Source organism: Ornithodoros turicata, chromosome 1, assembly GCF_037126465.1.
Source record: "Ornithodoros turicata isolate Travis chromosome 1, ASM3712646v1, whole genome shotgun sequence".
Lineage (NCBI taxonomy): Eukaryota > Metazoa > Arthropoda > Arachnida > Ixodida > Argasidae > Ornithodoros > Ornithodoros turicata.
The window spans coordinates 222,803,273-222,827,727 of NC_088201.1; the positions used below are offsets into that span (position 1 = coordinate 222,803,273).

Consider the following 24,455-nt stretch of genomic DNA (forward strand, 5'->3'; position numbering starts at 1 on the left):
TCGAAAACAAGGGGTATTAAACAACAGCACTGTCAGATCTGAAATGTGATACCTAAAATGTGATCGTAGCTCCAGCTGAACTGAAGTGCCAACAAATGCCTCACAGGACAGGCGTTGTAATCGTTACCTTCATTCCATGACTCTGCAAACGCCTATACAAATAATAAAGACATGAATCCAAGATGTCCCCCAGCCAACAACGTCTCCAATCGATTGAATATTAACACACACATTGGTCGGTCCCGCACAGGGCCGGTGTAGGGTCGTGCGGGGCATGAGGCAAAGACACATCGCGGGGCCTGTTTCTCACGATTACATGCATACCTGGGTCCCTACCCTCGTCAAGACTAATCGACCTCGATTACTTTACGTCACAAGCTGCAGGGCGGTGCTGCCACGAAATACTCCGCCGTCAAATTCCGCCCGTTTCAAGTGAAATTTATACCTAGTTTTCCTTCGCGGCCTCTGAGCCCTGACGTAACAATGACGTAAAAGATTAGTTTCAAAGCTGAAAATTAATGTAGCGAAAGAGGGTCGATTACTTTGAGCGGCGATGGGTGTCGTGATGGGTCCGAGTGTGCATTTCCGTTTATTGTGTTGTATAAAGTCTGTATGTGCTCGTCACAACAACAAAAATTCATATCTTTCTTCGTTTTTGTTTAATAATGATATAGAAAAGCACCGCGTAACACCGTTTCTCTGCGCCGATCGCGGCATCGTATGCGTGAAAGTGGCGGGCTTTTCGAAGGGTCGTCAGAGCCGTACGTCGTATAATCAATGTTATTGCAACGTAGCGGTGTGCACACAAAAAACTCATCGATCAAAGTTCACTGTTTGTTGAGTAAAACTATCAACGCTCACTTGCGGTATGATTACCACCCCCACAGCTCACGAGCAAAAGAAGCATATTGAAATGCGAATTATCATTTCGCATATCGAGCACACGAACACACAGAAAAATATAAAGAAAAGCTCGTCAATAAAGCTCAAGATTTTAAGCACGAACCGATTTCTCATAAACGCGTTTACGGCTCGCGCAACACTGTCCGTTCGACCCTTTGCAATGATCCTTCGCGCTTTTATCGTTTTGTTGCCTGCCATCAAAGCCGTCTCACGGGCACATACCGAATTATAAATGCCAAGTACAATCACGGTGTCACACAAACATTGCCGTCTTGCACACCTGTACGTCAAGAAAAATGACAAACAGCAAAAAAGGAAATTACGAGCTTGCTTTTCCGCGCATTTTCCAGGAAATTCTGTTTTACGCCGGTAGAGTTTTCTGTTTCCGACACCAAAGAACCGAAGCAACAAGGCAGGGCGGGCAGAGCACAGGTGTCGCCTTCGGATTCTCAGGAGGAAGCACCGAGAAGGCGGGTCGCTTTCTAAGATAACACATGGGGCTATTGGTTGATAGAAGGTATCAACCACTTTTAATATTCACGCCTTTTCGATTGTGCACCAATGACTGAAGAAATTTAAAGTAATCGAGGTAGATTACTTTGACCAGGATAAGGCCCCAGATATTTAAAAAAAAGTAATCCCTGGTTGAGGGCTTCGTGCGCGGGGCTTAAGGCGGCCCACGTACTCGCCCCCCCCCCCCCACGTTATCGCCTTACTTTGTCCCACACCTCCATATTTTTTGTCGCGACCGAACAGACAGTATTGAACGTAACCAGACGACTGAATCTTGTTAACACACAAATAGGATGAAAGATGAAAGTCACTGAAAAGGTTAGCCAGCTGTAGGGATCGAACCCACATCTTCTGGATTACCGGTCCAGGGCTCTCTCTTGTTCAACACATTTAGGTCAGTCCCACATCTCCATTGTGTTCGTCACTCATACGCAGCATCATTCTGCAGAGAAAGCTATATGCTGAAGTGCTCCACAGTTCTACCACATGCGATTGCGAACGCAACCTGGCACAAATCTGAAAGGCAAGGACAAGAAAGAAAGAAAACTCACCCCTGAAACCTGAAGTCCAGTGAACAAAGGGACGTTACCAAACTCCCCGTTATAGCAGCGCATCGTTCTTTACATTCGACAGGATGCCGGAACTGCCTCGTTGATCCAAAGATTGCAAGAAAAAAATACGCGCGACGCTCAGCAAGAAATAAACTTACTAAACTTCGAAACACTTCGGTAGCGAGCGTGAGCCCCAGCAACTAAACGAACGCGACCGAAACAAGTTTGAACACTGACCGACTGACCGTTGCGCTGCGCCGCTGGCGTCGCCTTCTGGCGACGCCGTTTCCAAACAGACGCGCCGAGGGCCGAGGCGAGAGCTTCTTGTTTTCACCTGAAGCAGCTGAAAGCACACATTTAACCTGCCGGTTGTAAGACATGCGGTTTGTAGTAGCTGTGTCATGACAGCAGCATAAACAAGCCACTTTGATAATTTTTCGCAGAGCGCAGAAGCAACGCTGTCTTATAGCTCCTGTGAAAGTGGTTGCATAAATTCGTGATGGAAGTCTAAATGTGGCCAACATGTGACATGCTTTTAGACGACTAACGGTAGACGTCCACTACGAAATATCTCGGCCATGTCTCGTAGACCACCCCTTCTTAGACGTCTAAATAATGTGTAGCGTTATGGACAGCTTGTGGAAGCCTAAATTTATCCGTATTCCTAAAGTGTCAAGTTAGCCAATTTTTAGACGTATACTAGCGCACCATGTGGTACCTGGAAATAGTTTTCTCCAATGAAAGACTTGCGCAGACACTTTTTTCCTGCTAACTATAATGCACATAATACGAAAGTGTCCCAAATGAAAAAAATACACATATGGTTTGCGCACACTAGACTATACAGCCCTCAAAAACATGCTGAGAAAAACAATGTCCATCTTATGTGCCTAGATCGAAAATTGCAGTTGTACGGTTGCGCTGTCATTTGAGTTACTCGCTCTTGCTAATATTGTACTTTGGATGGGGTCTACATTTCAGATGCTTCCTTGAGATCTATCAACCAGTCGGAGCTATGTGAACGCACAAGAAGCATTGCTCGCGCACTGAGAAGGTTTTCTTGTTGGGGGTATCATGCAGCATCAAAGTTACGCTTGGATGCTTGAATAGAACCTCAGAGTAGCCCATCTGCAGATGAGAAAAGTTCATGTGTGATTGCAAGTCTATGAAACTAGAGGAAGACCCTCAATAGAGACGAACAGTTCAAGAAGTGATGGGCCTATCATTGACTTCACCACGTTTCTTGCAGATGTTTTTTTACCAGTGGAAAGAAATCCTTCCAAGGTAGTTGACAGAGTGCTGTAATATTGATATAGCTACAGAACTAGCCTGTAATATACAACTCGGGCCTTACATTACATCAACCTGTACTAACGCAACAACAGGAAAGCCTGTTTCCTGCCTTCATTATCTTCCAATAAACAAATCCCCCTCGTTGCTACAACAGACAGTATTGATTATATCAACATTCCCTGTAAATTTCTTGAAACAGGCATATGTAAGTGTTCACAGGACTCCAGGACTATTTTTTCAAGCACTTTCCTGTTAAAAACAACAAGAAAGAAACAGAGAAATATTTCTCAGTGTATATGTGGTGTCAGATACAACATAAAACGTGGTTGGAATTCAGGGAGAAATTTCGTTTGACCCGCATTGGTCTGAGACTGATATGCGAACAATATTCGGGACGAACTGAGTTTAACCCCAAAAAAGTCACATCATTCATGTATTGTACAGGGTGTCCCAAAAAACGTGTCATTGAATTATAATAAAAAAACTACACCACCTAGAGTGAAAAAAAATAGCATATGCTCTTTGGCTGCACGTTGAACATATGTTTATAAGTCCCAAACGTCGCCACACCAGCATTGGACAGCTGTTTCGGCCTTATTGGGCCTTCATCAGCAATGCGTAGGTGGGCGACGCCCACCTACGATTGCGACTTATATACACCACCTAGAGTCATGCGGTCAATGGCATTTGTTCTTACTGGGTTTTTGCCACCTCCTCGTGTAAATGTCGTGTAACGCAAAGTTAATTATGTAAATTTTTGCGAGCTTAAGTTGGAAATTTGCCTAGTAAAGGTCACTTTTTTACCCCACCAATGTGAAGAGCGTGTCTAATTTAGTCAAATTAATGATAATTGACAGGGATATTCAGAAGCTATCCCATCGGAAAAAATAACCGAACATCATGCTCTACGGAGGTCGCACAGAATAGCGCACGACGAATTTTTCAGCGCAATCTTTGTCAGTCCGACGAAAGGAGGTTGGAAACCCAGCCTTCCCTGACATCGCAGAAAGAGATAAAACAGGCACGGCTTATCACGTCCGACTTTCGCTGGGATAATGCTTTCCCTCTCCCAATTTTAGGAACTGTCAGTTTTTCCACTATCACTCTGTGGGCTGGCTTCGGAACCTCCTTTCGTCGCACTGCGAGCGATTCCGCTCAAAAAGTCATCGCGCGCTATGGTCCGGTGCTCCGAAAACCATGATATTCGGCTATTTTTTTCGATGGGATAGCTCGTGAGTATCACTGTGAATTATCATGAATCTGAGTGAATTCGGCACGCTCTTCATATTGGTGGGGTAAAAAAGTGACCTTTACTTGGCAAATTTCCGAGTTCAGTTCGCAAATATTTACATAATTAAACTTGGAGTACATGACATTCACATTAGGAGGTGGCAAAAACCTAATAAGAACAAATGCTGTTGACCGCATGATTCTAGGTGGCGTAGTTTTTTTATTATAATTCAATGACACGTTTTCTGGGACACCCTGTATATAAAAACGTACTTCGCTGTGTGAGTCACCCACCAGAATGAATGAACCATATCAAGCCTTTGAAAATATGATCCTTTTGAAAAGACGCCATCCAAGCCACACTTTACATGAAGCGTCTTCAGCTGAAAGAAAACTCATCTCCAGTGTGATTTATAGCACGGTTCATGCGGTGTCATACCTGAACGCGTGTAGCATGCAGAAACACGAAGTCCCAGCTCCACAATCTCAACTAAAACCGCCGTGATTTTAAATGTTCATTTCGTCGAAGGTTGCTATTCAGCTACGGAAATGAAACACAGCTTGATTTATGCATCTATCTCGGAGGCTTCAAACAGGTGTCCTTACAGCAATTGTTGCGACATTTTTGTCTTATTTCATTTCCATTACCAAGGCGTGTAGTCACGAACTGCGCACACCCAGGCGATCTTAGATTTACAACCTACACATGATATACATTTTGATGTCCCGTTTCCGAATGACTGTTGTCGTTGAATGAAAGTTGAGGTCGTGCAGATAATCTTGGCTGTCGAAAAGGCTTTACAACGCAGAAATGATGTTTCATGCCTTCACACTGGGTACCGTGACAAGTACGCGATGAATGGTTTCGTGCGCTTAAGTATTCAACTAGAGAATATTACTAGGAACACACTCAAGGAGATTCTGTATAAGAGCCCAGTAGGGAGCCATGCATAGCATGTGAACCAGGGTTGACTGACGAAATCGTCTGGACAACTCAAGTCGAGATGGTGTCGTGGACATTCCTTCTCATAGTGGTGGTATTGGCAGTGTTCGACGGGTAAGTTGATAACGTTCCTTATTAGCGGCCCGGCGAGGTGGATAGTTGCGTTTGCTCTTTTCGGTGTCCCCCTCGGTAATTCAGTCGGTAGCGTGTTGGCTTGGATCGCTGGTTCAAACCCGGCCGAGGATGGTGCAATGAGGGGCGGGTAAACATTGCTTCCAGAACCGTGTGTCGGAGATTTCCTGCGTGCATGAAGAGAACTCCAGGCGGCAGAAGTTATCCGCAGCCCTATCCTGCGGCACGTGAAAGAAATATCGCCATGGTATAGGCAGATAAGCCCTACGTCTTTAACGGTCGAGTGCCTTGATCGATTCGATCACGCTGGCATCTACTTTCCGACTACAAGCATAGGCGCCTAAATTCCATCACGTTCGCCAGATGACGCTGCCTCGTACTTGTGTCATATATATGTGTGCGTGAATGAGAGGATATGTTCGAGAGAGTGTGTTGAGAATGAATGCGCGTCCCGTCAAGCAATTGGCGCTCCTAGGCGAGTCGTCCGAAAACAGATGCTAGCTTGGTTAAATTGGTGAAGGCGCTCGGCGGGTAATCGAAATAAAAAATAAAAATAAAAAACTTAAGAACGTCGTCTGCACAACTAAACCAAGATAACTATTCGGTTCACTTTGCTCACAGAGGAAAGTGAAAGCCTAGATAACTACTTAGACGAATCGCAATCGACAAGCAAGATAGCGACAAGAGAGACGAGACGGATAGTACAGTTGTATGGTGTACCTGTGACACTGAATGGGTTGACTGGGAGCAAGAGTAGCTTCATGAAAATTAAGTGAGGAGCCCCGTCTTTAATCTTAGGGATAAAGTAATTTTAGAAATAAGGAAACACGGAAAACTTACAGGACAATAACTCTCAATTCGCTTTTCTTTTCTTTGCTTTTTTTTCTGGTTAACGTTGCTGTCTTTTGCTGCCACTCTATAGTAGAGCGTACGCACATGGTACGAGAGGTTAAACCCAATGGATTCCCCAACTCATTCGCTGAGCGACTGCAAGTTTGATGTAACGCTATTTCGTGTCACCGTGTGGCAATGAACGAAAGTCATCCAGTGTAAATATGATTCGCTTAGAATGACGTTAAATATGCCGGGTTACAGAAGTATGAAATCAGACGCCCCTGCCACGTTAACCTACATCCTGCTGGCACTACCGACTTGCTACTACGACAACAAGAACAACCACCAGGCATTCCAAAAAGATCACACACAGAAAGGCCGAATTGTGAAACCATTACTGAAATAGTAATGCATTTTATCCTGCGCACGTGAAGTGTGAACCAACTCGTCAATACGCGTTTGCTAAACATGCGAAATGGGTGTGATTGTCATGGTTGCCAATATTAAAGGGGTTGTGACCAGGTCATACCAGGTTATCGTGGATGAACTTGAAAGATGGTTCTTTGCACAGATGTGAAGCGACATTGAAAGTTTCACAGCGGAGATGATTATAGAAGCGGAGAAAATGGGTACTGCGAATACCGCGAACATTATGCGGCTCTGACATGACAGCCCTCGCCGCCACCAGTGAGGAAGCGCACGAGAAGTCACGTCCTTAGGGCTGCCAATGGGAAATTGGCGCAACTCTGAGGTCTGTGTCGTCTGCGCCTAGCTTGAGAGTGTTTTCCAGGGCTTGTATCTCGCTAAGAAAAACACGTAGGATAATTCTTTTTCCTCAGTATTCTTGTCTGCAGTACAATGCGTCCATAATGTAATGAACCACGTCTATGAAAGTGCCCCAGCCCCTTCTAGCACGATTCCAATTTCGCTGCGTAGGAAAAAAACAACAAAACATAAAATTTGTTTTCGACGTATGTTTCGCCAACTACCCGAAGCATCGATATTAGTTGTGATTTGAGGAAACAACTCTTACAAGGTACAACTTTTACAGTGTTGTCGAAAGCACTGCCTCGTAATATCGCATATTCTTCCTCCAGCCAGGTAGAATCGAGGCAAGAGGCATCTCAACTCGCCGGTGGACCTTCGAACGCTCGTTCGCAGAACTCCGTTCCTCGCCACTTACAAGGACAAGCACTAGGGCGCTCGTGTGATGGATCTGTAAGAATAACCAATGGCTCATAGCCGCTGGTGATCTGGAACGTTGTGGTGACACAACGGACGTTCAAATGTACAGGTCGAAGCAAAGCTAACTGGAGCGCCGCTTTGACCGCCGGAGCATGAACAGAGCCACCTTAGCGGCGCTTAGGACAAATAAAGAGACCGACTGACCCACTTGTGCAACGGGAGTGGCCGCCTTGTCACGAGCAGTTGACTCGGCATTGCCTTCGATTGTGGTTGCCATCGTGGCTTTGTTTGTGTTAGCCGCGGTTCTATGAAGGTGTATGCTGGCCGACATCTCACGGATGCGATGTCGTTATCTAATTGATACACGCGAAGGTGGTTGAGTTCGCAGAGTAGGGCATTTTCAATATTGTGATACAATAAATAAGGATGACTGGAGTCCAGTGGCAAATTTATTGGACTTACTGTCCGCCTTTGCGTGTATCAATGAGATCAATGGGTGTCGCATCCGTTTCATATCGCCCATCCTACACCTTTACATAATCGGCGCGAACCCAAACAAACGCCGCGATGATAACCACAGTTGAAGGTGATGCTGAGTCAACACTTCATGGCAAGTCCGACACCTCTGCAGCAGATGCAGGACAGTCGAAACACTCTTTCCCACAATTTCTCCTGGGCGCCGTCAGAGTGGAGAGACGCACTGCTCTCGGGAACCACCATCCCTATCTCGGGGTGAACACATTCCAGTGATTCGGTATCCTTATTGAGAAAACTCTTTTCCTGGTCTGCCGTCGGTGTAATCGAGCTGGTTTGCGTTACCGCACTGGACCCCAAGGGGCCAATCTCCGTCTCCCGTGACGCGTGATGGGGCCTCTCTTCCCGATTCGCTGGTCGAAGCGGCGTTCTAATTACCTCGGTTTCGTACCTGTGCACATAGTGATCTGATTAGCTGCGACTCCAGGCACGTATGCCACAAGTGCCAACAGCTCGTAAAGGCCTCGTCATAGAGCGTAGTCGCTGAAGGTGTATGGGCACTTTGTGTGACAGCAAGCTATGAATACACTGTTTGCAATCTTTTTACGTCCTCATATTGAGTGATCGAAGCCATACTTGTCTCCAAAGCGCTGCGCTTTTGTAATAATATTACCAAAAAAGGGCGTGCTTTCCAAAGTTCGATACATTAAAGGTGCTGTAAAGCAGCACGGAAGCTGTTAATATTGTCAGAGGCATTTGTGAGCTTGCTCCGAAAAAAATCCACACTGCAATTTTTTTTTTTGTGCGACGAAAAACTAAATATTTTTAATACACAAATGAAATTACGGTGAAAAGACTCGGGGCGAAGCTTGGTGGGAAACAATCGCCCATTCGTCGAGCAACAGTGTTACATGTCACCAACCCTCTATTGGTTAAGTTCATAAACTAAGTAACCGACTTCTCGAACTATCTTTGAAAAATTTGCTCAAATTAGATAGTTCCTGGCATATGCTCTGTCAAAACGCAATAACATTGGTACATCGCGGAAATTGGTAACAGAACTGTCAGCAGAATCACCATGAGAGTGACCTACGCAAAAATGCACCACGTTCGGCGAACCGGCGTGGTGATGGTAGCGGTCCACAGATGTCGCTCTACGCTCCCATTGTTATTGGCATGTTTATGTTCGCAGCCCTACATGGCGGGAACTGCTGAGTCCGTGTGGAGTCTTAGACACGGGGTCGCCCGCAATATTAAATATGATTTTTTTTAAAGGCTACGAGGTGGATTTGAACGAAATTTGTGGCGTTTGTGTACTGAGCAATTTGTACTGCCCGTAATTCGCCACGACCTTTTGCGCGAGCCTACCACACCGGCTTTGGAGCGTGCAAACTTTAAATAAAACGATAACGATCGTTATGTGAAAGTTGAAAATCGGGGCCCCAGATCTGTTGCCCTATAAAGGCAGAAGGGCGACTTAAAGCCGCCGCTCTGCTTTGTAACTGCCCCCAAGCGGGTGCTTTTTGCGAAATGGCCGTGTTGTCCTGGTCGTACGTCACAAGAAACATCATTTTGATGTTATGTGACTTGGTTTACATAGCGTTTTAGCGCTTGCCGAGATATACCCGACGACATAAAGCCAAGATATGAACACATACAGGATGCTTCTTCCGCGACATGGTAACCCATTCCTCCTTAGTTTAAGTACATCGTATCCGTTCAGTGCGTCTTACGCGGGATCCCCGTCACATCTTTAGAAGTTGTCAACGGTATGAGGCCTCATGTAAAACTGCGCGTTTTACTGGGGAATTATCCAATCAAAATAGTTACCGTGGCGGAGAGACGTCCAAACCAGCGCAGAGAAGCAGCAGACGCGTTTTCTTTACACACGGTTTGGCCGGCGATGACGGGCGGGATCATGCTTAAGGTCCCATGAGCGTTGACTTTTTCTGTGATATGTGACCACGACTTGTCCAGAATGCATTGCGTCCGCCCAGCATGCTTTCGTACATTGTGCAATACATTGGGGGGTACCCTTGTTTATAAAAGTCTACCCGCGCGGTAGACTTCGAACGTATTCGACGGTATTCGAACGTATTGCATCGTATTTTTGCAAAACGATGCTCAATCGCTTCGAAATATGCCAGGAGATAATGTCCTTCAGAGCTCTGTGTGACGAACACAATGTTCCATCTGCATTGGCTAATTGTCGAGCATAACCTGCAGCGTGGCGACTGTTCACAGTAATACCCTGTATTATATTCGCAGGGACACAGGGATAGCGTGAGGGCGTCTGTCTCGGAGTGGCAAATCTTCGCATCTTCGCAGACGCGTATTTCCTTCATCCTCAACCTGAGAGGGGAAAGGAGTACAGTGCCGCCTCATGCGTCGAAGATGAGCTTTAACTTGCGGAAACAAAACAAAAACAAATGTATTGGGTGACTCTATCGGAACTGGCCTAATCTTGTGTTGCATTTTCTGTTTCCTTCTAATCTTTTTCCAGGACGCGAGAGGCGACCAGTGTGCTCTTTCTCCCTCTCACATTAGGGGTGAAGGAAAGACGCGTCTTCTACGATGCGCAATGAACAAAATAAAGAAAAAAAATGGCGTTCCCTCGCGAATTTTTGTGGGCGATCTATCGAACGGATGTTTGTTCTGAAAACGGCTACGTATCAGGTGACCGAAAGGAACAGATGTTCTCATTGGGACAGCTTTGTAGCTTTTATAATTAAAAAGTTAATTAAGACATTGCCTTTGGACTTTGCTAATGCCCTCAAAGTGAGTGCCCTTCAGCATATGCTATATTGCAAGTGATTTCATGTTGGAAAAAGTGTTTTATATATTAAAAAATATATATGTTTGCATTTAGCTGGGATTGCCACGTGGAGCAATCTCAGCCGAGTCCCTCAGCAATACAGTCTAAATAGTTCCAGGGCGTAAGTGAAAGGCGGCAAGTCAAACAACAAACATACAGATGTACAAATGTTAAATAATCAAAAACTCTGAATCCTAGGGGTCAAAGCCGAAAAGAAGGTATGAATGGGTTGTATTGACTATGACGATATTGGATACGGGTTTCACGGTAAAGTGGTGCTTAAAGGTCACATATGTCGATTTTGAAGTGCCCCAAAACTGAGCGATACTCGCGCTGCGTGTTGATTCACGAACACTAAACACGTGTGGGAAATATCTTGGTCCAACTGTTTGTAGTTTTTTTAGAAAACATTTCTTTTTATAGTTTCCCAGCCCGCCCGTCAGATCGTCGGCAAACCCTCCGCAATGGCGCACCGACGTCACTGCTCAAGGTTTATCTGTCTTGGGCTTGGCATGGACTCTTGACTTGGCCGCTTTGTTTCTTTGGTTTCATTCTCTGTGCATCGTACATTCGAACAGCCGTTATGTTATTGCTAAGACTGAAACAAAGCATGTGAACATTTCTTTGGCACGGCGTCATTTGGAAAGCGCACTTTCTTGTGCTCACCTTGACTTTTATGAGCTGAAGCGATATGATACGTGATATGCCACGGCGAAGATGTCTAGAATCCGACGGTGCTACGCTGTTAGAAGAATTGATCGGAGCATTCAAGTGGTTACCTATTATGCGTTCCTCAAAGACCAAGCAATGCTAATCGCTTGGCTGACAGAGACAGCCGTGAGGACTGAGTTCCACTCTAAGGATGTCGTCCGAAAATGTGATCATAGGATACGCGCGGCTCCGGAGGCAAATTGGAATCTTGGCACGAAATCATCTGAAGTGAGATAACCGACACACAAATTTGGAACGTGCCACGGAGGATCAAGGCGAAAAACGAGAGCTAAGGTAAGTCGGCGTTCGGATATCAAAATAGGAAGCTTCATGAATCGATTGTGCAGCTGTCATACTGCGCTTCCTCTGATATAGTCACGATTAACAACACAACAGTATTGATAATCTAACTTCTGAATTACCACAGGTGCACGCTGAAGGCGGAAATGAAGCAGGGTCAGGCTTGCATCTGGTGCATGAAGACATTGATGACACGTTAGTTGCAGTCTAGCTGCCACCAACAGGTGTGACAATGCGATGTTATAATGTGAGCATTCACTTATATTCCGCTTTTCATGGGTCCATTCTTGCAGACATCTTGGCACCACTCTTAAATCTGCCCTCAACATTGCAACCTCTGCTTTAATAGTGGAAAACAAAGGTCGCCATTCCGATTAACTGCTATCTCCCAGTCCAAACACTTTTGCTGTCCAAACTCTGTTTCCTGTGGACGGGGTGGTACAAGCGCTTCACTGTCGCATATAGAAGGTAGGTTACATTACTTCAGTTAATTTGCCTTTAGCACATTTTTGTTACTGTTAGCTGGATTACCGTTGGGCATACAATCCTTTCTGACACGCAGAAGCTGGTGTCGACACCGATAACGTTTTAGAATTTTCACTCTCATCAACGTCCATTGAGGAAGGTGCATTTACTATCTGTGATTGTTTGATTGAAGAATAGCCCAGAATTCATGTTAACATTGTCTGCTCTTATTAATGTACTGTCTGTGTTCTGAAAGCTAAGAAAAATTGTAACTATTTTGAATTGAATTGAATGTTTATTTCATCAAATAATATTTGATGGGGAAACTGGGGAAAAAGCTACAGCTAGCTTGACTAGTTCCCACCTCCCAAACACTTGACATGCAAGGAAAAGGAAATGATCCGAGCATACATGGGCATACAAGCAAGAGGGAAAGATAACAACAAAAAAATAAGAACTGTTTAAAAAGACAGATAGACGCTATGATAACGATTCGCATCCGTTGTTGGTCCGGACACGCGGGACGTTCCAGTTAATTTTGTGGCGAATATTGTAGGAAGTTATATTTCGTTGTCGTTTAATTAGTTCAGACATTGAGGAGTATCGGCGAACATTTCTCTGTAAACACTGGAGTCTCTGTTTATAGATATATAAAATATTTATAATATTGTCAAGTTGAAAAACCCTTCTGTAGTCTCGCGGCATCTAATATTCGCAATTACACGAATTACCTTTTTTTGTAAAACTAGCAGACGTTTCACATTACTCATCGAAGTTGTCCCCGAGATTAAGTGACAGTAGTTAAGATGCGAGACAAATAGGGAATTATACACTAATAACTTAATGCGGAAGGGGAACATGTGTCTATACCTACTACATATACCAACTATTTTGCACAGTTTCCTCTGTATACACTCAACATGTTCATCCCACTCTAGCTGTTCATTGAAAACTACACCTAAGCATTAGACAGAGTTCACAATTAAAACTGGTGTGCCATTAAAGACTAATTGGCTACTTACTTGTATTTTTATTTTTCTGACCAAAACTAATAGCTTTCGTTTTATTAGTGTAAATGCGTAACGAGTTTTCTGTGAGCCATTTCACTAGGCGATAAAGTGCGTCATTTGCAGTGTCAATTAACGAATCAACATCACCACCACCAAAAAATATACTGGTATCATCCGCATACGTTACCAAATTCACATTCAAACTGACATACATTCATCAAGATATACAATGAACAAAAGAGGCCCCAGCACACTTCCCTGTGGAAGTGTGCTTCCTTCATTAACATTTATTCCCTAACTTTATCCAATGGTGACAACAGGTCATGTCCAAGTTGCACATATTGTTCTTCTAAATAATATATCAACAACTGTAAAACTATGCCACGTACCTCGTAGTGTTCCAACTTGAAAATAAGGATATTATGATTTATACAGTCAAATGGCCTGCTGAGATCAAGGAGTACACCTAATGTTAATAATTTAGATTCCAAATGGTTAATGTTCACTTCCTTTTGTCTCAATAAGGCAGTTTCTGTAGACCGTCCACTCCTAAAGCCATGTTGAAAGTCATCGAGAATATGGTTTTTATCAAATAAGGCATTCAATCTGGAATGTCTAAATCTGGAATCTCTAAACACGGGGAAAATATCGGCAAAACTGAAATCTAGCGATAATTTCCCAGGTCTTTCTCACTGCCCCCCTTCGAAACAACCGTGACCTTGGCTATCTTCATACGAGTATTTGTTTGGAAGACACCAGTGCATAATGACAAGTTATGTATATGAGCAAGAGGAGCAGAAATTATGGCTATTACGAACTTAACTGGTTTAATTGTGATCTCGTCTTTCTCGCACGAGTTGCTGTTTCTGAATCTCGAAAACACGTTACATGCTTCACTTTCTGAAACAGGTCGAAGAAATACTGACTCGCGTACAGGCGATATGGACGACTTCATGAAGTAGCATGTCGTTCGATCTTCAGTACATAACTGATCAACACTTGCGAAAAGCAAGGTCAGTGGACACGCCAGGCTCTCACTGGCCTCGCAGCTAAGGACGCCACACCGGCAGACGCCCCCTGGTCTCTGCTTGTGACAGCAACCTTCCTACGTTTTCCGCAACACCAGGAACGAAGAGAATAGGTTCCCCCTCAAGTCCTTCGAGACCATTTTTATGCTCTGGTAGACGCGAACTTTCCTATCTCTACCGCACCATAGACCGATGGCGCAGCTCGCGATGGCAAATCCGCCTCGACATTCGTCATCCCGTCCGAAGGCGTAGTCGAAGGACGTCGCCTGTCCCATCAGACTTCATCCACAGCTGCGGAACTCTATAGCCATACTTTTCTTTCTGCAGCATATCGTAAATTTTACCTCGCGGGAATGGGTCGTGTTCACTGACTCTACATGTGCGCTGCAAGCAATTGAAAATTCTGGCATGCGAGGCTCATCCGCACTGCCTGTGTTGGATGTGTTAAGGGCTTACAACTTTGTCTACGAAGCATGGCACAGGCTGCTTCTTCAATGGGTTCCCGCCCATTGAGGTGTCGCAGGGAACGAACAGGCCGATCGCGCTGCAGAAGCCGCTCTCTCGTCTCTGAGAGGGACGCGTATTGTGCTGCTGAGAGGAGGTCGTCGTTCCGTCCTTCGACGCCTCCAGACTCCTCTGACTTCCCCCCAAAGAACCGCTGACATTCTGCCCCCAGCCATGGTGGGCCGAGTTGATCCAGCGCTCGCTTTCCGCATGCCTAGACACAGCTCTCGTCAATACGCCACATTAGTTAGACACACGTCTCGTCAATAGTGCGCCTCGATGTGGCTTTTACAGCTCAGTGGTGTTTCCGCTTGAGGCAAGTTGGCTCTCCACAATGCAGTCACTGCGGTGCTATAGAAGATCTAGAGCACATTCTTCTTCATTGCCCACACTATCAACCTTCCCGAACCGTACTCTCGCCCATCTCTCTCACAAAATTGCTTGGTCCCTGCCCACATCGAGCCCTCCAACACTCTGCCCTCAAAGCTATCTTCACCTTTCTGGATACCATAGGACTTCGATCCTTATTGTGAAGGGGCTCAGTATCTCATTCCCCGCATCACCACCAGCAATGGGGTAGAGTGTCGCCCCTGGCGATGAAACTCCCCATCTCGAAATAAGGTTGTTGTTGTTGTTGTTGACTCGTCTCATTAAAATTTACATGCTCTCAACCGTATTATTTCTAATGTGCATTATAAGGTAAACATGACTATCCATTAACTATCACTATTTTTTTTCTGTAGTGGTGAGCATCCCTAGGTACGCATGCAAGAAATTGAGTCTGTTTGGGATGACGAACCCTCATCACCTCATCAGCATTCGATGGTTGATGAATGTTCATGTTCTAAGCCACATGGAAACTTCAACAAACAATTCATGAAAAAGCCAGTCAGTGTTAGCACCATGCATTGAACATGGACTCTCCTGCTACCAGTCAGGGATGTTACGTTTCAGGCACTCATTCCTGTTCATGAATTACTTGTTGACTTTCTCCCAAGGTATAGCTCGCCACAGCTCATTTGCCTCTCTGTTAATGTTGCAGCTTGTGTTGTGTTTCTCTGTTGGTGTGTTCCAGGCTCACAGTCAGATTAACAGTTCCATTGGATCAGGTCAGGTTGCGTTGTAGCTGTCTCATCCTGTCCTTGGCTGCTTGTGTTCCACTATAGCCATGTTTGCTATTGCAGAAGAAGAAAAGACCAGAGAAAAACACGAAAACAGCGATCTGGAAGGCTGTCTCTTCTAGTGCTGGCATGGAGGCAATACAATGAGGTAACATGTTCCATTCATGAACGGTACATAGATCAGAACCGCAGCCAATTATTCAGATTTTTCTGGATCTATTTTGCCTTTTGGAGCTTTGACTGCCCATTTTTTCTTTCTTTGAGCTTGATGTGATTCCCCTCTTGAGATATTTTAAGATTGGTGATCCTGTACAGTTAGGTAATTTTGAGGTACAAACTGTGCTGAGGTAGTGTGCTGGTACTGTGCTGAGGTACAAAAAGAGAATTGCCATGTCTGCATTTGAATATATATGAATATCTTGTAAGTAGTTCCCTTCTGGACATTTGTATTTGCATCAGGTCTCAATATTGCTGATTGGTGGAAAATGTAAATAAAGCGATTTATTTGGGCTTGCCAAACAATACACAAGCGTAGTCTTTTCTAGTGTGATATTCCCTGTTCACAAGACATAAGTTGCAAGGCAAGGGGTTGTAGGGACAGAATGATGGTGGAGTCTAGCATTGTTTTTTTGGAAGCTTTAAACAATCAAGTGTACCATAATTCGCTCAATAGTAACTTCAGTTGGAAAATGCGTTACATGTCATAGAAACCATGGTGTCGAACCGAAAAAAATACGATACGAGTTCGGCTCGGGTTCCGGTTGCTTGGATTTCGTTCCGGTTCAGTTCCGGTTTGCAACTCGGAACCAGTTCGCTAACAGGTTCAACGCTTCAGTTGTTATGTATTCCATAAACCTGTTTTTATCAGGAAATGCGTGGCTAACAGGTTACTGCTGTTGTGTGCATTGACGTTTTCACTACACACGGTAGTAACTTTAGCGAGAGAAACCAGAAATGGTCCAACACTGGAAAACAGCGTCTACACTGATGAACCAGTGTACTTCTCCGACTCTTTGCTCCAAAAGTGCTTTTCTCACACGCAGTGTCAGCAAGATACACTTAAAAGAAGCCTAATATAAGACGTGCAGCACTTGATACACACGACGCTACTGAGCCGGAGCACTCCATTCGCAATGTGAATCGATCTCAAGCCGCACTGTCGTAAGAAGTCTGCCAGCCTTGCTCTGTCCGAGCTCACAGCAGTGTATCAGTTAATCCACAACACAACGCAACGTGTCACGACACAGTTACAGCACTAGTAAGCAGGACTACACATGTCTTTTTTAATCCACCACTAATCATACCTTCTCGGCTTCTCATGCTTCTGCTTCTTGCAAGGCTTCTTCTTCTTTTACTGCTCACGTGTAAAGGGGAAGCTAAACACAGAGGGTGCGTTTTCTTATTCAACCCGAGTAGCCAGGAGTTGGGTAACGACGTCAGAGCCTTTATCGTCACGTGACTCTAGAGTAGCCACCTTTGACCGTAATTTTCGAACGGCTAGAGTTACTCTGCGCTCAAAATGGCGGACTGGCATGACGGGCGAGAAGATGTGGAACTGGGGACATTCTCAAGCTTCGTTCTACAGGAAATCGTAATGGGAGGTATGCTTATTGTGTCTGTGTTGGAGGAATTTTTAGACGACGATACGGCTGTAGTTTAGTAACGCGCCCACAGCGCACGGATGGGTGTAGATTTAGCAGGGGTACGGTAAGGTCATTGTTGCCAGACGACACTTGTGAATACGGACGTTCAGTGCAGGTTACAAAATAACGAAATAATATCGGCATGATATCGGCTTTATGTCATTGTTGCCAGACGACACGCGTGAATACGGACATTAAAAGCAGGCTACGAAATGAATATCTGCTTTTGAAAGGCAGAACAGGGTTATTAGAAGAGTTAAAGCTGCTAGGGCCAAATGTGATGTAAAACAGAAAACTGCTTGCCAAGCAAGAACTTTACTAGGAGAAATAGGCGTATTTTGAGCGTAGATGTCTGGAATACAGTATTTAATATTGAAATGTGCACAAAAACACTGGAAATCGTTAGCAGAGGCATAAATGAATAAGAGGAAAAGTGATGTTTTACATGGGGAGTCTTAACGAGAAAGGTCACATTCTGTACGTTATTCTACGTTGAATGTTCACACATCACAAATGTCACGTCAAATTACACATACATATATACGTTGTGACTAGGTCAGCTGAATACGTATTCCATGTGCGGAGAGAGCCCATATATATACTTAGCATCCGTCATGACTGAGGTTAGGTTAGGTCTGGTGTATACGTATTCTATGCGTCGAGAGGCCCATATATACTTAGCATCCGTCGTGACTGAGGTTAGGTTAGGTCTGGCGAATACGTATTCCATGTGTCGAGAGGGCCCATGTAGACTGTGCTTCCGTCGTGACTGAGGTTAGGTTAGGTCAGCCGAATACGTATTCCATGTGTCGAGAGGGCTCATGTAGACTGTTCATCCGTCGATGCTGAGGTTAGGTTAGGTCTGGCGAATACGTATTCCATGTGTCGAGAGGGCCCATGTAGACTGTGCTTCCGTCGTGACTGAGGTTAGGTTAGGTCAGCCGAATACGTATTCCATGTGTCGAGAGGGCTCATGTAGACTGTTCATCCGTCGAGGCTGAGGTTAGGTTAGGTCAGCCGAACACGTATTCCATGTGTCGAGAGGGCTCATGTAGACTGTTCATCCGTCGAGACTGAGGTTAGGTTAGGTCAGCCGAACACGTATTCCATGTGTCGAGAGGGCTCATGTAGACTGTTCATCCGTCGAGACTGAGGTTAGGTTAGGTCAGCCGAACACGTATTCCATGTGTCGAGAGGGCTCATGTAGACCGTTCATCCGTCGTGACTGAGGTTAGGTTAGGTCAGCCGAACACGTATTCCATGTGTCGAGAGGGCTCATGTAGACTGTTCATCCGTCGAGACTGAGGTTAGGTTAGGTCAGCTGAACACGTATTCCATGTGTCGAGAGGGCTCATGTAGACTGTTCATCCGTCGTGACTGAGGTTAGGTTAGGTCAGCCGAACACGTATTTCATGTGTCGAGAGGGCTCATGTAGACTGTTCATCCGTCGAGACTGAGGTTAGGTTAGGTCAGGTTGGGCTAGGTTGTTGATGGAAGTGAAACAAACTAGTGTGGTATTGATAGGTTTTATTGACAGCAACCGTTTCGCCCTAATTGGGGCTCATCAGTACGGTGCAGGGCAGAGTACCCAACCGCATACGGTCACCCGAAAGGGGCCAGTCAAATATGTACAAGTATTTACAATATATACAATGTCATTTCAGGTTTAGTTGTCGTGTCCGGGAGTGTAAAGGCGTTTGATGTCGCTGAGGAGCCTTTCAAAAGGGTTTTCATTTTTGTTTGTACAATCCATTCGCCAAAGGTACTCGGAGAGGTGGTGCGCCATGTTGTCACTGGTGATGCCACCTCTGGCAAGTCTGTGGCGAAGTGGCCTCCACTGTGACTCAATATGGTTGGTGGTCACACCGGTGTCAGGGTCGACAAACTGATACTGGTGATTTACAGTCATATGTTGGAAGCCCTCCGCTGACAGTCCGCTGTAGCCCTTCCAACAATCGGTGTATATGGTTGTGCCCTTATGGACGTTGGCATCTATGAGAGACAGGAGGGTCTCTTTGTCCCTCTTGTTATCTGGGCAGATGGCGAGACGTAGTTCTTTCGTGGTTACATCGATCAGCCCAAGGATCCACGTCCCTTCCACAATGCGGCCGCGTTGGTACTTGCGGCGCCCTATCTTGCATTCGTCGATTTCGACTGTGTGGCCGGTTCCGCCGATTTTTGAAACTTGGACGGTCGCAAGAGAGTCTGTGCAAACTTCTCTGCAGTAGCTGAACCAGTCTGCAACAGTAGCTCTGGATATAGTGGTGTCCATTGATGCCTCGTCGAGGGCTTGGTCAAACGTCATTTTCTTCGCAAAACAGTACGAGAGAATCAGCACTTGTTCTGGCGACAGTCTGACATTTTCAAACCATGTGCCGATGGTAACCGACTGTGTGAATTCGGGATGCTCCTTTTTCCGGCAACGAAACCGTCCAAACGTGCGCTGTGACGGTTTTGCCGTAAGTTCGGTGCCACAGTGCGGACAGGTGATAGTACAGGGCACCAACCCCTGTGAGTGTATCCAAGATACCGTTGTTTGGGTGTCCGTGAGGATGCGGCCCAACTTGAACAAGTTCATGTTCGTGGTTTTCGAATCCCACACCTGCGAAGTGTCGTCTGCTACGCGCGTTTGGGGTGTTTGGCGACATCGATGTTATATCGCAGTTTCTTCCCTATGTTATGCGTTATTTCTAATAAATTTACGTTCCAATTACATAAAAAACGTTGAAAGTGAAAGAATTGAGTTTTATATATTTGAGGTTGTGTCATAATTTGACCGTTCTGGTTTCGCTGGGATGGTGGCGCTGGAGTAGTGGGATGGGGGTAGGTGATAGATGACGGTATTTATTCGTTGTGAAAAGAGGTAATTTCGTATCATAATTCACAAATTTTGCAAATTAGTAAAATTTTTGGTCTGTAAAATAGTAAAATTGCATGTGGAGACCGGACGCATATCGGTTTTCCGTGTTTTTCATGATTTTATCTTCGTAGAAGCCGCGGTATCGTTACTAAACTATATCCGACGATACCAATGATAGAGAAAGGTAAGCAGGTCTGTGTGGCAGTCATGTTAAAGTCTCACTAAACGTTGCAATTTCGCAGACAACGCATACCGAAAGTTTCCGAATATGCGGAAGAAACCATTCGGGATATGTCGTCGGAGACTTTTAAGTCACACTTCCGGCTGCTGCCAAGGACGATTGAGCGATTGTCCACGATTCTGAGACCCTTGTTGGGGGAAGGCGAAGTTGGTTGTGGCCGTCCACAGGTGCCAGCTCAGAAGCAGCTGCTTATAACGGTGTGGTGCCTGGCCAATATGGAATGCTTCAGGTAAGACTCTTGAAATGTACGACGGTTCATTTGCTGTCGACAGTACTACAAGAAACATGAACAAAAGCCAAGCAGCTGTTGTAATCTGCTATAAATCTCGTTGTGCTTGTCAAAGTATTATGTAGAATGCAGGTAGCTATGTCATTGCCACTAACCAACTTACAGGGATACTGGTCAGGAAAATTGAAGAAAATTTGACACTGGTCAATAAATTCATCCAAATTCAGATTACAGTTAATGAGACATATGGCAAATTATTCCACAATGTGATCATATATTGATGGGGCGAATACTGGAATCAGTTAGTGCGAACTGATGGTGCCAGCACATTGCATGATTGAGTATGACTGGACGTGAGGCATGGTGGAGGATTATAGTGTAATGATCTCGTCACGGATGTGACTACATTAACTTATGAACTAAGAAAATAAGACTTTCTGTTTTCCTTATTTTTCCTATGTCGTTTAGATTGCCGTGTTGGAACCCGCGTGAGGCTATACCGAGAATACAGCTTTCCTGCCATGCACTTAGAAGTTGCTCATGAGACAGTTGATGTGCTGAGGCAGGAACACACAGGACGAGTACATACAAAGCCTCAAGTGCCAAAGAAATTACCAATGAGAGATGGAAGTCACTGAAAAGGTTAGCCAGGCTGTAGGACTCTAACCCACATCTTCTGGATTAGAGCCCTGGTCCGGTAACCCAGAAGATGTAGGTTCAAGTCCTACAGCTGGCTTACCTTTTCAGTGACTTCAATCTTTCATTTAGAAGTTGCTCTCCCCACAAAATACTGCAGCATAATGTGCAGTGCCCCTTCGCAACCCTTTTTCAATGCATATCACACATGTTATGCACTGGAAATTACAGTGACTGTACGAAATTATGTTCACTCAATGCATTTCACAGTTGTGACTCTTGTTATTGTTTCCTTGCAGGGGTGTTGGAGACAGATTTGGCGTTGCCAAGTCCACAGTATTTCACTGTGTACGAAGGGTTGGGGAGGCGCTGCTCAAAGTGGCATCTCGGTTTGTTCTGTGGCCCAGCGAAAGCAATGCGCGGTCCATCATAGATGGCTTCCAGAGGAAGTCTAAGTTTCCTGGTATTCTGTGGGCTGTTGACGGATCACATATAGCAATTACTGCACCAAAAGAACATGCTGCTTCCTACATCAATAGGAAGGGTTTCTATTCTGCGATGCTACAGGCAGTGTGTGACCATGAGATGCGTTTCTTGCACTACTCGGTCGGGGAAGCAGGGAGCATGCATAATGCTCGTGTTCTTCGCCGATCAGAATTGCATGATATGCTTGATCACGGTCACTTCCCATTTAGTAGTCACTTAGTTGGGGATGCTGCCTGTCCAATTGGTCCACATTTGTTGACACCATACAGAGATAATGGTCACTTGTCCACAGCACAGAAGTGTTTCAATAAGCGACTTTCTCGGGCAAGGGTTACTATCGAGAGGGCCTTTGGACTTTTGAAAAACCGGTTCCGACGGCTCTTTCGTGTAGAAACCAGGCGGCCAGACATTATTGTCACCATTATCATCACGGCATGTGTTCTGTATAATGCTTGCCTGTTGTGGGGTGACACATTTGAGGACCCTAGTGCTGTCGCCACACAGGACGATCTGGGTACACAGTGAGCACACCAGCGCGGAGACCAAGCGGCTTGGCATGCAGAAGAGAGAGGCAATAACACACAGCCTAGCACTCCTGTGATTTACGTTCTTGGGCATGAATAAAGTGTTTTTGTTGAAGCGAAACGATTTGAGGTTTATTTGTGGTGTCATAAGCAAGCCATAATAGCTAACAGCTCTATGAAAGATTGCAGTCGACAGCCAGCAAGTGCTGGTGGTGGAACTTGGACCCATACATCTTGTTTGTTCAGCATCTGCAATTTATGTAACCGTGCTGATACTATATGATCAACATTTAGCACATGCACCTTACCACAAGTTCATTCCAGGCTAATACCTATAAAACACAACAACTGTGATGCTAGAGTTTATTTCCAAATTTCTCCAAAAATGTTTCCATAAGGTCATTGAACCGTTTCAGCTGTTCAATCTTCGATTTTTCAACAGAGATTTTTTCCTGCATCCACTCATCCTGCTCAGCCTTTCTCTTCTGTGGGGTACTACGGGGCCCAGGAGTGGGGTGCGCAGAGGACTCTGGTTCTTTCACCATTACTTCGAGGCCTCTTGAGGTTGAGGCTATTGCTGGTGGAGTAATACATATCATATCATAGAGATTTGATAGATCCAGAGCTGGATGACATGTTGCGGCAGAACATCAATAAACGTACTTTTCCTTCACAGACAGTGATGGTGTTCTCACAGTCCTCCGGCTTAGAGTGCCTCTACATTCGTCGCACGTTGCAAATATTGCACCTTAGAAAGTCGACATGAATCAGAAAATTGTGCTTACGCACGCAGAGGCGTCCTCCGCTTGCCGAGATACCATTTGTCGTCTCACTCTCCGAACAGCTACAGCAGCTCCTAGTAAGCTAGCGAAGTCAATTATTTGCGTTGTTGCCACCCGAACCTGCGGCTGGAGTTAAAACATAACGATCGCAGTGCGCTTAGCGCACGCTGTCTCCGGTGAAATATACGGCGCTACGAAAGGGCGGAGTTGGTTGCGTTTCAGGGGCGGTCCGTGGCTTGGCGGAGCGGTACTCTCAAATAATAGCTATCACGATCGTTGTGTGGTGTTGAAGATCGGCTTCAACACCCAACGGGGATAGCTTTACGATGTCGTATTCGACGCGCTATCCACGGATAATAGAAGTCAACGAAGATGAGAGTATCCCATGAAATGTCTTCCCCGGTCCTAACACCAAAGAAACATTCCACTGGCACAGGTACATATCTTTATGGAAAGCTCTGCTGACGACATCCCAGGATCATATTGCATCCCGACAGTAAAAAAAAAAAAAGAAAAACGTGCTCTAGGGTATACCTCGTCAGCCACGGTAGCACATACTTTCCATACTTTCATCGTTTTCCGACGCGTGTCGGGTTAGTTGAATGAATCAGCTTGGTAAGTCGTCGGAGAGGGACGCATGATTGGTTAGACAACTGCCTCAGCAGTCGGGAGGGGCATGCTCCAAATCTAGTCGATGTCTTTTTCGACGACTGACGTAGTTAAAATGTGCTCATCTTTGCGAGCCCTGCACGGCAGACTTTAAAAAAATTATCATCAACTGTAATCTCGCGGTTGTGTTGATGTCTTCAAACATGGCTGAGCACCCATTCGGAATGTTTGCTCGTACCAGTGATTCGCCTCGTCCCATCCTTTATCTGTCCTTGGTACGGGGTTTTATCGCAATTCGTTATGAAGATCGAAACGACCCAATTGTTCACTCTTTAACATATTGTCGCTTCCACATGAGTCGTCTTAGAGGATCATTTATTTCAGTCAATTAGTCTAACGCAGACACAAGTTTGAGCTCCATCTACATAAAAAA

At 45.2% G+C, this 24,455-nt stretch overlaps 1 long non-coding RNA gene across 1 annotated transcript; it reads left to right on the forward strand.

Annotated features, from left to right (window-relative positions):
• Positions 1 to 11,323: 11,323 nt before the first annotated feature.
• LOC135376998 (uncharacterized) lies at positions 11,324 to 16,189 on the forward strand. The gene is made up of 3 exons (XR_010417968.1): positions 11,324 to 12,108; positions 12,178 to 12,352; positions 16,076 to 16,189. It is a non-coding gene; the product is annotated as an uncharacterized LOC135376998 (long non-coding RNA).
• The last annotated feature ends 8,266 nt before the right edge of the window (positions 16,190 to 24,455 follow it).